Source organism: Helianthus annuus, chromosome 14 (genome assembly GCF_002127325.2).
Source record: "Helianthus annuus cultivar XRQ/B chromosome 14, HanXRQr2.0-SUNRISE, whole genome shotgun sequence".
NCBI classification, from domain to species: Eukaryota; Viridiplantae; Streptophyta; class Magnoliopsida; order Asterales; family Asteraceae; genus Helianthus; species Helianthus annuus.
Genome location: NC_035446.2, coordinates 6,509,799 through 6,527,341, shown reverse-complemented (window position 1 = coordinate 6,527,341; position 17,543 = coordinate 6,509,799).

Genomic DNA, 17,543 nt, shown 5'->3' with positions numbered 1-17,543 from the left:
AACCCGGTAAAGCCCAGTTCGTAACCATAGTCCGTTGTATTAATTTGATGCGTCAGTCTCACACTTTAGGGCCTAACAAAGAAACCAAAATAAACACGACATGCTGATTCCAAATAAACAGAAATGAGCGATTACTCACTGGAGAATAAAGACAAACGTAGAACGTTTGCAAACTGCCGAAACCCTAATTAAAACATAAACACTTAAATCAAAGAACAACAAACTAACATCCAACTAACCTGAAAAACATAAATTACACACGGCTATGACCGATCACCATCGTCAATAACCGCCGACGGACGAATAAGCCACCAGATCACAAAACTTAAAAATACGCTTAATATACTCAATAATGATATAGATCTCAAGCTTTGAGTAAACAATAAACGCTTATAAGCAGCAAATTAACAAATACCATACCTAGGTGAACGTTGGAGGTGCTCCGGTGAACGGCTAGGAACTCCGATGGTGTTCGTGCGGCGGCAGGGAACTCCGGTGGTGTTCGTGCGGCGGCAGGGAACTCCGGTGGTGTTCGTGCGGCAGCGGTAGGAAACTCCGATGGTGTTCGTGCGGCGGCAAGGAACTCCGGTGGTGGTGTTCGCTAGCGGCAGGTGTTCGTGCGGTGGTTCAAACCACATCATATTCACCATCGCACTTCTCTCTCTCTCTGTGTCTGTGTCCATCTCTCTCTAGGGTTTGGTGTTGTGTAGAAGACAGGCAGATAGATAATGAAAAGATGGGAAAACCAAGCATCAACAATTTGTACATACAATATAACAAAGCACAAACAACAAAATAAGCATAAAGTATAACCTTTAATGCACAGAAATGATGAAAATTAGAGTATTATATAATGTTATTAGGAAGGTGAACCATTTTTTAAGATGAAAACATATTGATAGTAACATAAATTTAAAATTAGAAGAAAATATTGAATACGTGTATTACACGGCTTAAGTAAATATAATGTTATATACTTAATAACAAAAAAAATATGTCTTTTAAAAACCATTTAGTGTTCGCTTTAAAGATAATTTGATACTTTATTTAGATAATCCGTTTGTAATTTTAGTCTTCTAAGTTATATACTATAAGTACTTGTACATGTGATTTGATACTTTATTAGTAATTATTGTTTATATCCAAATAATATATTTTATCGTAACAAATATATATGGTTAGGGTAAAATGAAAATTTCGACAAGTTGTGAGAATTTAGAGAACTTGGCCTTACAAAAGGTTTTTTGAATTTTTTTACAGAGGGTGTGAATGAGGGGTTAGAGACTCATGACGTTATATTTTTTGATTTTGGATTCAAATGGTTAAAACCACTAAAACATAGAGACTCAAAAAGTAATTTACTATTAATTAAATTTGAAATTCTACGTTTGATCTCTAAATATATTAAATAATATTATACTTATTATATTATTTGATACATATATATTTGTTATAGATAATTATTAATTAAATTTGAATTTATACATTTATCTCTAACTATATTAATTAATATTATATTATATTTTGTGTATAAAAATTAATATGTAATACTATTATTAAAAGGGGGGAGGCACCAGAGAGTGACACGTGTACAAAAAGATTTTTTGTTTATTAGTATAGGAAGATCATATCCGATGGATAACTTTGTCACCTTACTTAAAACACCTTTAAAGCATGATGTACAAGTGTTTAAAGCATATGAAATAAATATTGAACTTCAGTTTCCAATTATACCCTTTCACTCAAACAAAACACGCGGACACCGCGTATCAAACTAGGGTTTCTCTCATCCTCTCATTTTATCCACCTCTCATCCACTGCTCTCTCTCTCTCCCTCTCTCTAGTGATTCAGATCTAGGGTTTGTTCCTCTTCGGATAAGAGTTTGTTTCTCTTCAGGTCTACGATTCCTCTTCAGATATGTGTTTTTTCTTCTTCAGATCTGCGTAGTAAGCAAGGTAGGTTTATGTTTATCTTTTCTTTTTTGTTGAATATTTTCTCAAAATGCACTAACTTTGTAGATCTGCATATGTAGATCTGCATATGTTTGATTGTTATAAGCTGCATGTGTTTGTTTACCGTATGCTATTACGAGCCCTAACTTTTTTATTGTTTTCCTGATGGAAACCAGAAATGAGAAAGCGTTTCGCAACAATTTGTTGGATTTTGTATGCCCAAAACACATATTAAATTCATGTGGCTAGTACGTTATGATCCAAGTCGAGTCATGCCCAAATACAAGCTAGACAAACACTTATAATATTTATTTGTGATATGATCAAACAAATAAATATTAACACTTAGAATATTTAGAAATTGGTTTTCTAAATAATTGCACTTGACAAACTAATAAATTATATGGATAATTTATTTTGAGAGAATATTTTATTTCATTATTTACTGGTTAAATAACATAATAAAAGTTGTATAAGTCTTATAACATGTGATGTTATAATTTTATAAAAGTTATAAAATTATATATAAGACTTGACATTTATTAAAAGAAATTTTGAATTTTTTTTATAAAATACAAAGCCCCCCCCCCCCCCATGCACATCCCAAGGTAATATTGTGGTCCAATAAACTTACATGCATTTGCATGTGTTAGTGGGAACTTGATTGGGCAAGAGGATGGCAAGATTCTCTCAACTTTTATAAAACGTGTCCAATTATGAATAGACACGTGTCTTGAACTTTAAACATGTGGAACATTTAGTTTGAAGGACTGAAAATGTCAACATGCCAAACTTGAGCCTCTGATTGACACTACGTGGATAATATATTCTTAATCGAAAGATTAATTGAATATAAGAAGCCGTTTGTGTATATATACGAAAGATAATAAAGCTACGGGAATTATACGTGTCAACATGTTAATTTTACCTCTGAGTGACCTTTTAAACATTTCCCAAAAGCTTTATAAATTGTATAATACACTCTTATGAATGGCTATTAGAGAAGTTATAAACTTCGGCTACTTAGTGATAGTTCATGCAATAATTCAAGAATTTGGAATTCATGTGCAATACCGACGAATCTTCATGTATGGCCAACTTCTATAAACTCCAAGGAGACACTATGCATGGCATGGTAATCTGAGTATACAGAACTGACCATATGGACTATTATGTGACAACCCTCTCAAAACCAGGTATCCGTACGACCTAATTAATTATTAGTTGTTGCCTAATCACTGTGCTTTACTGAGTTTGCTGATAAACTGCTACTTGATTTCTGATAATTGTACATATCTGCATCATACTTTGATTTCCGTCACTACATGCATGCTGAACCCTAGTGACAAACTTGATGCACAAAAAGCACAGTAGCACTAAACGGATACACAGTGAACATGCTGATATAGCCAGCATCAGGCAAACACTGCCTCTAAAGGCCTGAATGAGCCAGAATTATTTTATTACACCCATAGTGTGTGTAAGGATACAAGGGTTGTATGATTACGTCTCTAGGAATAAGATATAGAGATTTGGATGTGCCTAAAACATACTTTAAGCACGAAACACAGCACTTTTATCAACATACTAGCTTCTAACTAATTAATAAAGTGCCAAAACATGAGAAAATATTCCTGACACTTTGCAGAATAAATTGTGTCGCTAAAAATATTATTTATGACGCTTAACGGATATCTTAAGCACTTTAACGGATTACTATCCGACCGAACAACCGGACAATACCCGGAACATAAAAATATTGCCAAAATTAATATTGGTACTTTTCTAAGCCAGTTAGGGTCCCTGATTACCCTAACAACCGCTTTTTAATGCATTTAACAACTAACGGGGTTAGACCTTTAAGTAACGCACTTAACATAACTGAACCGTAACTGAACGATTGGAAACGAACCGGATGCCATTACATCCTAATGGAATCGGCCAAGGTGATGTGACACGAGGGTACGTCCTTTATTATATTTAATTAGATTACGCGAAGAACGAGGCACTTTTCTCTATAAATACCCTCCACTCTCTCTCTCACACATAACACACACACACAAGAAAATCTCTCTCTCTCCCTTGCTCCTCCCTCACGGCCGAACATAGCACCCCCATCCATCCATTTTTTTCGGTTCAAGTCTTGCCATTCCAAGCTTGTACAAGTGTCGGTGATCGCATACAACGAAGCTCGGAACAAACGGAAGTTGAAGGACCTCTACCGTTAGCTTTTATCCACGCAGTTTTCGACTAGAATCTTCCCTAGCCCCGAGCTAGAGGTATAATGTTTAAAACTCGTTTTTAGTCATGTCTAAAGTGGTTAAAAGGATTTTTGTCGGTTGAATGTCGGTAACCCGCTTAATGAAACTTTAAAGTCTACTAAAATGCGTATATCGTTGGATAAAAGCTCATAACGCGTGTAAATGTCGTAGTATTTGAATATGTTGATTAATATGGCCCGATCTATGATGTGGTGGCTCTCATCATCGTTTAACCCGACTTTGTTAAGATCCCGAATCTTGACATACACTTGTTTCTAGCAGTACAAGGGTTAAAAGGTGAAACTCCACCACACGGGAAACATGAACTTGTGTAAAAGTGTTCTAACATGAAAAATAGTATTTAAAACGAGCCGATCTACGTATGTACAAGTGGTATATTCGTAGGACCGGGTATTGAGAAAATCATGTTTTATAAAAGTTGGTAACATGTTAACAAATATGATTTTCAAAGTCTACAAGTGTAGAAACACTTATAAAATGAAAGATCCGGCAAAATAACCATTTTTACAAAAATTGTCGGGAAGTTGTAAGAAGTGATTTGTTCCAAAAACGGGGTTTTTGCAAGACTAAGTTATTTTATGTATAGATCCACTAAATATAAAGTGATCTACAAAACGACCTTCGGAAAAATTACAAGTTCGTGTGATAATGCGATTTCACATTTTAATCTACAAATTTGAAGTATTGAAACTTGTTGATTGTATTGGAAACTGATTGGTTGATTTAAAGGAAGTATTGAAATGATTTTGTAAAAGAAAATGATACGCTTGAAAGCGTGGTCACCTCCAGTTACAGGGGAAACTCTGGCGAAATTTTCCTAAAATCTAACACTTAGAATTATATACAAGTGTTAGACTACTTTGACATGTTTTCAAATATATTTCGCCACAACTTTATTTATAAATAATCGGAGGTGGGATTTTCACAAAGCTAAACGTGATAAATATTTATTCGATAAATATATTATTCACCACACTGTTTATGATTATTTTGTGAAAATATATAAATATTATTTTTAGAGTAAAAATAATATTTACAAACGTTGATGAACCCAAAATAATACAAACGCTTACACGACGAATATATAAGTTACAACGGTAATTATCATTACCACTTAATCGCCAAAACGTAACGTACGCTTTATTCGGAAATATTCATAAGTGCATGTGTTGTCAAAATATTAATTTGGGAAAGTATTATATGGAAAAGGAAATATATTGTTTTTGAGAAAAATGAATATATTTTGGAATTTGGAATAAAATATATTAAGTGGGACTTAATAAAATGATATAATTACACATGTATTAATTCCCCCATCCTTGGGAAGGAGAATACGTTATCAAGTAGACACACGGAGCGGTTGTCTAACCGTTTCCCAAAAATAAACTAAGAAGCTAAAGCACGGCCATCCGTCTAATAGAATTAGCACATGTAGGTCGTTGCGCAGCTTTCGGACATTTGGATTACTTGATATTGTGACGCACTCACGGTGAGTTCATGTCCCCCTTTTCTCTAACTGTTTTCAGTTTACTTAACTGCGGGGGTGAAATACATGTTACTATGTTTACGAATATTTCTTTCATGGTATGGTCAGCTACGGAAGGAACTGTTAGGTTATGTGATTGGGTAGGCGAAATCTTTAAGATCATTAGTCCTCGTAGTACGATCGAGGGATAGAAGTGATAGGCCTATTTGAGCATAACAAACCTCGCCCATGCGCCCGCAGATTGGACCATGTGGTGACCGTGTCTTAACACCACCCATGCGCCCGCAGGTTGGACCATGTGGTGACCTTATCGTAACACCACCCATGCGCCCGCAGGTTGGACCATGTGGTGACCTTGTCGTAATACCACCCATGCGCCCGCAGGTTGGACCATGTGGTGACTTTGTCCTATCCCCACCCATGCGCCCGCAGGTTGGACCATGTGGTACACATTAACTGATAGGCTTCCTCATTTGCTTTCATACCAGAGTTTACAAAAATATTCACACTTACAATGATTGTAAAGGTTTATTCGCGCGCACATACTAAACGCATGAACTCGCTCAACATTATTGTTGATTTTTCAACTTACATGTATTTCAGGGAATTAAAGGATCTGGCACGGTATGGCACGTTTTCCCGCTGCACTAGTTTCCGAAGTCATCCGGGGTTCAAGGCTCATGGCTCTTTCCTGGACAAGCCATAGCCCCTGAACCATGTTTAATTTATGTTGCACTATGGTAGTGGTTGTATTGTTTAGACAAGTAATGATAGTTGGGTGCTTACCCATTTAGACAATGTTTTATGTTTTTGATTTCAATGGATGACTTTGCATGATTTTAAATTCATATAGCTTGTTATGATTAAGCTATGGTATTAAGAAGTCACACCAAATTAACCACGCTTCCGCAAAGCCAGGGTGTGACAGCTTGGTATCAGAGCTCTGATCATAGCGAACTAGGATTCTTTCTCGAGTCTAGACTATGATCACTAGGGCTCTCACGAAAACATTTTTACTGCATACCACTTAAGTCCAGATCCAAAACCTTTTTATAAACACATGTTGAGCACATTTTATTTATTTATTATTAGGCTCAGTCTTGGAGGCTGAGGCTCGGTCTTGGAGGCCGAGGCTCGATCTTAGAGATCGAGGTAGATGGCTAGTGAGACTAGGAAGAGTAGGCTCAGTCATGAAGGCTGAGGCTCGGTCATGGAGGCCGAGGCTCGATCTAGGAGGTCGAGGTGGATGATAGAACAGTCTTAGAGACTGGAGAGGAATTTGGCTAGTGGGACTAGGAATATCAGTCTGGGAGGCTGGGAGGCTAGTGGGACTAGGAGAATTATTTGATTGCTTATTGCTGGCTAACATGTTTATATGTGGATGTGATTGATTGTTATACGTATATGTGTTTATGTTACAAATGTCATGCTTTCATCATATACAAGAAAGATGGACGCTACGAATCCCATGGCCATAGCATCAGACGACATAGTACATCGAAGCACGAGGTGCACATTTCCGATACTACCGGCACAGACAATGACGACTTTCAGCCCTTTTGCGCTGCCTGAAGTCGTAGCAGAGCCTACTGATGGCCATCTTGTTGGGAATTTGCCACTCGCGGTGATCCCTACTCCTGTGCCCCTTGCCGCTTATTCTGTTGTTGATATACCCCCCGACGTGGCCTCTGATGACGATAACGAGCTACTAGTGGAGGACCCATTCGAGGGCGAGGCCCTATTGCTGCTGGTATCAACCTACTGCTTGCGGACGCTCCTGCAGGGGAGACTTATGCCCTTTTCCCTGTCCCGGACTCATTTGAGTTCCTGACATCCGCATTTTCGCATATACAGGGAGTGCAGCACCATTCACACGACGCCGACCCTGATACGGCAACATCAGCTGCACCGTTTCCCGCACACAGCTTTGAGTTTGATCACAGTATTGAGGGTGATCCTGTTCTTCTATCTGGTTCTGATCCAGACCATGACCTTGAGTTCATACGCTTAGGCCAGTCCTTGAAGGATCCTGTAACCCCCTGTGATGGTTGATCCAGCTGATTTTGAGATGGGGTTTGTTGATCCGGAGCCAGCCGTGGCCCCTGAGCCAGGCATCGCTCCTAACACCGCATTAGAACATGACCCTGTTCATGCCAATGCACCTGCTGTTGCTCCTTGATTGATCATCTGCTTGGACGAGAGAAAATTTGGGGTAACTGTGCAAGACAATTTATTATTACGGGGGCCCACGTAATAACGACTTGTAGTGCACAGAAATCCTGGTGGACTCTGCGGATCAATCTAATGAAAACTAATGTGGCAGGAAATAACTCGAACACGAATGACCAAGGCGATGAAGCCTTGAGTTCATCCTATTTCAAGCAACAAGCCAAATTGGCAAGCCTATGTGAAGGCTCAGTAATTTATTTCCCCACCCATACATTGAGTATATTTATGTGTAAAATTGGGTGAGTACATGATGGCTTACGGTGCTATGTATCTTATAAGACAATTGGAAAGTTGTCTAACCCACTTCATACCACTTCGGCAAAAGAGGATGCCACCCAGGCGTGACACAAACACCAGTACGTTGCAAAGGATGGAAGCCGAGCTGCAAAAACGCATCTCCCAGGCAATTGCACGACATAAAGCCCTTCGCTTTTAGCACAGCAATGGCACTAGTGGAAGTAACCTTCCAATTAGCTGCACCTATGAGCAACTCCTGAACTGCAGGCCTTGAACTACGATGGAACAGGAGGCGCCATTGCTTTTGTTCGTTGGTCTGAAAAGATTGACTCCATTCTAAGAAAGACAAACTATTCGCCCCAAATGGAGTGATACCTTTATCTCAAGGTCATTACTAGACGGCACACTCTCATGGTGGGACCATCATATTCAGACCCTTGGTACAAATGCTGCCTATGCACGAGCTGGGACGAGCTCAAGGAAATGATTGAGAAGAAATGTTGTTCTAGGACTGGAATCCAGAAGCTTAAGGTGAAGTTCTGGAATTTGAATGGACGAACCAGAGATTTCTAAACATGTCCAGCGATCGCACGACTTGCCTAGGGTCGTCACCTACTAAGTCATTGATGTTGTATGATACAGTTGGATACCTGTAAACCTTACATTCTGGTCTCAAGTTGTGGCAATGCAATCAAAGTGATCTATTGTTTATGTTCTATAACATGAGATGTTATTGATTTATTGATAACATGAGATGTTATGTGTTGATATTGCTGTATACCTACGCACATTTTACTTACTATGACCTGACCCGTACAATCATCATAGGAAGATGCCTCCAAGACAGGATGTACGCATACCCACCAATAAGGCGGAACTCCAGGGAATCATTGCTGCAGTCATCGCACAATACGAGGCCCATCACTCCGAGCGCAACGGAGGTACCTCAGGAAATAACCCACCCAACGGCTGCACCTACAAGCAGTTCTTAGGCTGCCAGCCTCTACATTTCGACGGCACTGGGGGTGCCGTAGCCTTCGTCCGCTGGATTGAGAAGACGGACACTGTTTTGCGTGCAAGCAAATGCGCCCCAAGAGACCAGGTCACATACATTACCGGGCTGTTCCGAGATGAGGCTCTGTCATGGTGGAAGCTTCAGGTTCAGACAATGGGCGAGGCTGCTGCGTATGCTCTATCGTGGGACGAGCTGAAAGAGCTAATGCATAAAAAGTACTGTTCAAGAACAGAAAGCCAGAAGGTAGAAACTGAGTTCTGGAATTTGAAGATGGATGGTCCAAAAATAGCTGAGTATGTGGAGAAGTTCCAACTTCTATCGCGTATCGTTCCCTACATGGTAGATCCAGAGTTTAAAAGGATTGAGCGTTTCATTTGGGGATTGGCACCCCAAATCATGAGCATGGTAACGGCATCAAAGCCTGCAACAATCTCTGAGGCCATCAATCTAAGTGTAGCCCTGACAGAAGAAGCAATCAGGATGAACAAATTTTCAGCCTCTGAGAAGAGAAAGGAGACTCATGTAGAGTCATCTGGGGACAACAAGAGGAAGTTGGCGAATTTCAAACAGGGTACCCAGTCGAGTAGCGACGACAAGGCCAGAAAGAGAAAAGAGTACACGGGTATCCTACCAAAGTGCGACAACTGTCGACGTCCCCATAACGGGCGGTGTAGATATGGAAAGTGTGGTAACTGTGGTAAGGTGGGACATGTCAAGGAAACATGTCGGCAAGGAACTGAACATGGAAATAGAGGTCAAGATGGTAACGGAAATCGCGGAGGAAATAACAACGACGACAACTATCAAGGCAGGGATGGTAACGATCAAGGCTGTGGCCAAGCATGTTTTAATTGCGGTGATGTGGGGCATTTCAGGAAGTATTGCCCTAAAAACACTCAGGCACGTGGATGAAAGCTCAACAGCGGGGATAGAATCCAAGCGTGGATATCGGTACGTCTCATAATAGTCAAAGTTACGCTCTATTCGACAGTATTGTCAAATTTTAGCTTCAGAAAATATAGTTGTTTTAGTAGTAATTAACCTAGATACCCAGTTCTCGATAGAACAAGTCTATCGGAAGCTTCGACGTGATAATTGGGATGGACTGGTTGTCGAACAACCCGGCGAAAAGTGTCACCCGCACCCCGACGACGAACGGAGAAATGATTGTGATTCATGGAGCAGGATACGCTCCTACGGATTATCAGGCAGAGAAGACAGGAAAATTTTCGCGCAAAGGATGTGTTGCATTCTTGGCTCATGTCGTGGAAAGAGAAGCCGAAGAACCAAAACCCGAAGACATCCCTGTGGTTGGAGAATACCCCGAAGTCTTCCTCGAAGATTTGCCGGAATCGTCCCCTCCACAATAAATTCCAAGCACTGCACCCATAGTCAATGCATCGTAGCAACTTACGTTTTCGGAGATGCAAGGAATGGCAGAGAAGTTTTAGCAATGGGTAGAGAAGTAAGATAACAGACCAAAATTTTCTTTTTGGGTAACCCCATTACCACTCATCAAAAAGAGGGATGATGGTTTTCAGATAAACATCATCTACCGGGAGCTGAACAAGTCGGCGATCAAGAATAGATACCCTCTGCCAAGAATTGATGATCTGTTTGATCAACTGCAAGGTTCAAGCTTTTACTCAAAGATCGACTTGCGATCTAGATGCCATCAGTTAAGGATACAAGAGGAAAGTATCTCGAAGACAGCCTTCAGAACTCGTTATGGACACTACGAGTTCCTTGTTACGCCGTTTGGTTTGACAACGCACCTGCAGTGTTTATGGACTTGATAAACAGAGTTGCAAGCCGTACCCGGACAAGTTCATGATTGTGTTATCAACGACATCTTGATTTATTCAAGAACAAAGGCTGAGCACGAACAGCATCTAAGAGCTATTTTGGAACTGCTAAAGAAAGAGCAGCTGTATGCCAAATCCTCTAAGTGCAAGTTTTGGCTACACGAAGTCCAATTCCTTGGGCACGTGGTAAATGGAGATCGAATCCACATGGATCCAACCAAGATCGAGGCGATCAAGGATTGGGAAACGCCAAAAACGCCAACCGAGATTCGGCAATTCCTGGGTTTGGCTGGCTATTATCGAAGGTTCATTGAGAACTTTTCAAAGATCGCCCAACCATTAACGCTCCTCACGCAGAAGGACAAGAAGTTTGATTGGGGAATCAAACAGGAGGAAGCATTTCAGATATTGAAGGATAAGCTTTGCAACGCGCCAATCTTAGCTCTACCGGAAGGTACAGACGATTTTGTGGTATACTGCGACGCTTCGCGTCGAGGATTGGGTTGTGTGTTGATGCAACGCCAAAAGGTTATTGCCTACGCATCACGCCAACTGGAGGTACACGAAAAGAACTATACCACACACGATTTGGAGCTAGGCGCAGTAGTTTTGCTTTAAAGATCTGGAGACACTACCTTTATGGTACGAAGTGCACAATCTTCACAGATCACAAGAGCCTCCAACACATATTCAACCAGAAGGAGTTGAACATGAGGCAAAGACGATGGGTAGAACTGTTGAATGAATATGACTGCGAGATTAATGATCATCCAGGGAAGGCGAATGTGGTCGCCGATGCCCTAAGTCGAAAAGAGAGGATCAAGCCCATAAGGGTTAGGGCTTTGGAGATGGTTATTCGAACCGACTTGCCTCTGTGCATTCGTGCCGCGCAGAAGGAAGCTCTCAAAGAAAGAAACCTTGAAGAAGAGTATCTCCGTGGGATGGAGAAGTTATTAGAACCAAACAGGGAAGGAATGATGTGTTTTAAGGATTTGGGTTCCTCTGTTTGGTGGTTTAAGGAAGGTTATTTTCGATGAAGCTCACAGGTCGCGGTACTCTATCCACCCTGGAGCGGATAAGATGTACCAAGATCTTAAAGATTATTATTGGTGGCCTAGGATGAAAGGCGATGTGGCTGTTTATATGAGCAAATGTTTAACTTGCGCTAAGGTTAAAGCGGAATACCAGAAGCCTTCAGGACTTCTGCAACAACCAGAGGTTCCCAAGTGGAAGTGGGAACAAATCTCCATGGATTTTATTACAAAGTTGCCAAGAACGCCTAGAGGCCATGACACTATCTGGGTGGTAGTGGACCGATTAACGAAGTCAGCACACTTCTTACCTATCCGAGAAAAGCATAATACGAGCAAATTGGCCGAAATATACGTGCGAGAGATGGTTACACGCTATGGAGTACCTCTCTCGATTATCTCCGATAGAGATGGGAGATTCGTATCAAGGATATGGCAATCCTTCCAAGAAGCCTTTGGCTCAAAGATGAATATGAGCCCCGCTTTTCACCCGCAGACCGACGGTCAAAGCAAGCGGACGATTCAGACGTTAGAGGACATGCTGGGAGCATGTGTTATGGATTTGGGCGGTAGCTGGGATAAGCATTTGCCTCTGGTTGAGTTTTCAAACAACAACAGCTACCACACCAGTATTGGTGCCGCGCCTTTCGAAACTTATATGGGCGCAAATGCAGATCACCGCTCTGTTGGTCTGACGCCGGTGATAGACAGTTGGTTGGTCCTGATGTAATCTAGGAAACCACAGAGAAGATTGCACAGATCCGAGATCGCATCAGTGCGGCTCGTGACCGTCAGAAAGCCTACGCGGATCGAAGCAGGAAACCTCTGGAGTTTGAGGTAGGAGATATAGTTCTGTTGAAGGTATCACCCTGGAAGGGTGTGGCACGCTTTGGGAAGCGTGGGAAGCTAAATCCACGCTACGTTGGTCCTTTCAGAATTCTAGAAAGAATTGGAACCGTAGCATACAAGTTGGACCTACCTGCTGAACTAAATGTTGTTCACGATACATTTCATGTATCCAATTTAAAGAAAAGACCAACTCAAATTGACGTTACCATTCCAACTCAAACGACACGCTCCACTTCGTAGAAGCACCTGTCGAGGTCACAGATTGGAAAGTTAACAGGACCCGCCGGAGCAGTGTCAAACTCGTCAAGGTTCGCTGGAATGCCAGACATGGTCCTGAATACACCTGGGAGCGTGAGGACCGGATGAAAGAGAAATACCCTCACTTATTTTCCTAAGTTCTGCTTGTAACTTAAATTTCGGGACGAAATTTATTTAACGGGGGGAGAATGTGACAACCCTCTCAAAACCAGGTATCCGTACGACCTAATTAATTATTAGTTGTTGCCTAATCACTGTGCTTTACTGAGTTTGCTGATAAACTGCTACTTGATTTCTGATAATTGTACATATCTGCATCATACTTTGATTTCCGTCACTACATGCATGCTGAACCCTAGTGACAAACTTGATGCACAAAAAGCACAGTAGCACTAAACGGATACACAGTGAACATGCTGATATAGCCAGCATCAGGCAAACACTGCCTCTAAAGGCCTGAATGAGCCAGAATTATTTTATTACACCCATAGTGTGTGTAAGGATACAAGGGTTGTATGATTACGTCTCTAGGAATAAGATATAGAGATTTGGATGTGCCTAAAACATACTTTAAGCACGAAACACAGCACTTTTATCAACATACTAGCTTCTAACTAATTAATAAAGTGCCAAAACATGAGAAAATATTCCTGACACTTTGCAGAATAAATTGTGTCGCTAAAAATATTATTTATGACGCTTAACGGATATCTTAAGCACTTTAACGGATTACTATCCGACCGAACAACCGGACAATACCCGGAACATAAAAATATTGCCAAAATTAATATTGGTACTTTTCTAAGCCAGTTAGGGTCCCTGATTACCCTAACAACCGCTTTTTAATGCATTTAACAACTAACGGGGTTAGACCTTTAAGTAACGCACTTAACATAACTGAACCGTAACTGAACGATTGGAAACGAACCGGATGCCATTACATCCTAATGGAATCGGCCAAGGTGATGTGACACGAGGGTACGTCCTTTATTATATTTAATTAGATTACGCGAAGAACGAGGCACTTTTCTCTATAAATACCCTCCACTCTCTCTCTCACACATAACACACACACACAAGAAAATCTCTCTCTCTCCCTTGCTCCTCCCTCACGGCCGAACATAGCACCCCCATCCATCCATTTTTTTCGGTTCAAGTCTTGCCATTCCAAGCTTGTACAAGTGTCGGTGATCGCATACAACGAAGCTCGGAACAAACGGAAGTTGAAGGACCTCTACCGTTAGCTTTTATCCACGCAGTTTTCGACTAGAATCTTCCCTAGCCCCGAGCTAGAGGTATAATGTTTAAAACTCGTTTTTAGTCATGTCTAAAGTGGTTAAAAGGATTTTTGTCGGTTGAATGTCGGTAACCCGCTTAATGAAACTTTAAAGTCTACTAAAATGCGTATATCGTTGGATAAAAGCTCATAACGCGTGTAAATGTCGTAGTATTTGAATATGTTGATTAATATGGCCCGATCTATGATGTGGTGGCTCTCATCATCGTTTAACCCGACTTTGTTAAGATCCCGAATCTTGACATACACTTGTTTCTAGCAGTACAAGGGTTAAAAGGTGAAACTCCACCACACGGGAAACATGAACTTGTGTAAAAGTGTTCTAACATGAAAAATAGTATTTAAAACGAGCCGATCTACGTATGTACAAGTGGTATATTCGTAGGACCGGGTATTGAGAAAATCATGTTTTATAAAAGTTGGTAACATGTTAACAAATATGATTTTCAAAGTCTACAAGTGTAGAAACACTTATAAAATGAAAGATCCGGCAAAATAACCATTTTTACAAAAATTGTCGGGAAGTTGTAAGAAGTGATTTGTTCCAAAAACGGGGTTTTTGCAAGACTAAGTTATTTTATGTATAGATCCACTAAATATAAAGTGATCTACAAAACGACCTTCGGAAAAATTACAAGTTCGTGTGATAATGCGATTTCACATTTTAATCTACAAATTTGAAGTATTGAAACTTGTTGATTGTATTGGAAACTGATTGGTTGATTTAAAGGAAGTATTGAAATGATTTTGTAAAAGAAAATGATACGCTTGAAAGCGTGGTCACCTCCAGTTACAGGGGAAACTCTGGCGAAATTTTCCTAAAATCTAACACTTAGAATTATATACAAGTGTTAGACTACTTTGACATGTTTTCAAATATATTTCGCCACAACTTTATTTATAAATAATCGGAGGTGGGATTTTCACAAAGCTAAACGTGATAAATATTTATTCGATAAATATATTATTCACCACACTGTTTATGATTATTTTGTGAAAATATATAAATATTATTTTTAGAGTAAAAATAATATTTACAAACGTTGATGAACCCAAAATAATACAAACGCTTACACGACGAATATATAAGTTACAACGGTAATTATCATTACCACTTAATCGCCAAAACGTAACGTACGCTTTATTCGGAAATATTCATAAGTGCATGTGTTGTCAAAATATTAATTTGGGAAAGTATTATATGGAAAAGGAAATATATTGTTTTTGAGAAAAATGAATATATTTTGGAATTTGGAATAAAATATATTAAGTGGGACTTAATAAAATGATATAATTACACATGTATTAATTCCCCCATCCTTGGGAAGGAGAATACGTTATCAAGTAGACACACGGAGCGGTTGTCTAACCGTTTCCCAAAAATAAACTAAGAAGCTAAAGCACGGCCATCCGTCTAATAGAATTAGCACATGTAGGTCGTTGCGCAGCTTTCGGACATTTGGATTACTTGATATTGTGACGCACTCACGGTGAGTTCATGTCCCCCTTTTCTCTAACTGTTTTCAGTTTACTTAACTGCGGGGGTGAAATACATGTTACTATGTTTACGAATATTTCTTTCATGGTATGGTCAGCTACGGAAGGAACTGTTAGGTTATGTGATTGGGTAGGCGAAATCTTTAAGATCATTAGTCCTCGTAGTACGATCGAGGGATAGAAGTGATAGGCCTATTTGAGCATAACAAACCTCGCCCATGCGCCCGCAGATTGGACCATGTGGTGACCTTGTCTTAACACCACCCATGCGCCCGCAGGTTGGACCATGTGGTGACCTTATCGTAACACCACCCATGCGCCCGCAGGTTGGACCATGTGGTGACCTTGTCGTAATACCACCCATGCGCCCGCAGGTTGGACCATGTGGTGACTTTGTCCTATCCCCACCCATGCGCCCGCAGGTTGGACCATGTGGTACACATTAACTGATAGGCTTCCTCATTTGCTTTCATACCAGAGTTTACAAAAATATTCACACTTACAATGATTGTAAAGGTTTATTCGCGCGCACATACTAAACGCATGAACTCGCTCAACATTATTGTTGATTTTTCAACTTACATGTATTTCAGGGAATTAAAGGATCTGGCACGGTATGGCACGTTTTCCCGCTGCACTAGTTTCCGAAGTCATCCGGGGTTCAAGGCTCATGGCTCTTTCCTGGACAAGCCATAGCCCCTGAACCATGTTTAATTTATGTTGCACTATGGTAGTGGTTGTATTGTTTAGACAAGTAATGATAGTTGGGTGCTTACCCATTTAGACAATGTTTTATGTTTTTGATTTCAATGGATGACTTTGCATGATTTTAAATTCATATAGCTTGTTATGATTAAGCTATGGTATTAAGAAGTCACACCAAATTAACCACGCTTCCGCAAAGCCAGGGTGTGACATATTATACTAAATTATTGTTCAAGATTCAGTCATGAAAATGCATGGTCAAGTGTATGAAAGTTTTAAAAATTTTGTCCTCTGGTCATCGGTTACGGACCGTATGGCCCTAGGCTTACGGTCCGCAAGGAGGTAACTGGACGATGCAATTCAGGTTCGGCTACAGACCGCATTCATTCGGACTTACGGTCCGTAAGAGCTGAATACGGTCCGCAAAGCTATTAGCTTACGGTCCGTAAGCTTGTCGCTGGGCAGAATTTTGGACAGATGTATGTTTCAGCTGTTAAACCGACTCAAGCTTACTTGTTTCGAAACAAGGGACTATTGGACGGTATATACAAACCACTAGGACACCTGGGGTGATCTTAGGGCCTCCCATAACAGTTGTGCTTGATCCAAGAGCTTGTAATCAAGTATATATTGGGCCTTGATGATGAGTTCTCAAAACTCACATTTGCAACATTACTCAAAACAACCTCTGGAGCTTTGCAAGGGATAGGAGAAGACTTGGAAGAGTAGAAAAGACAGCTTGGACCTGTAGTAAGCTCCTAATCACTTGCTTAATCACTTTAATTAGCTTAAGTACCTAGAAGTCAAACTTATCGTAATTTAGGTTTGACTTTTGTTTTAATCTTATATGGTCCAGCCACTGATCAAATTGAAAGTGGTTAGGGAACCATCATAGTGTA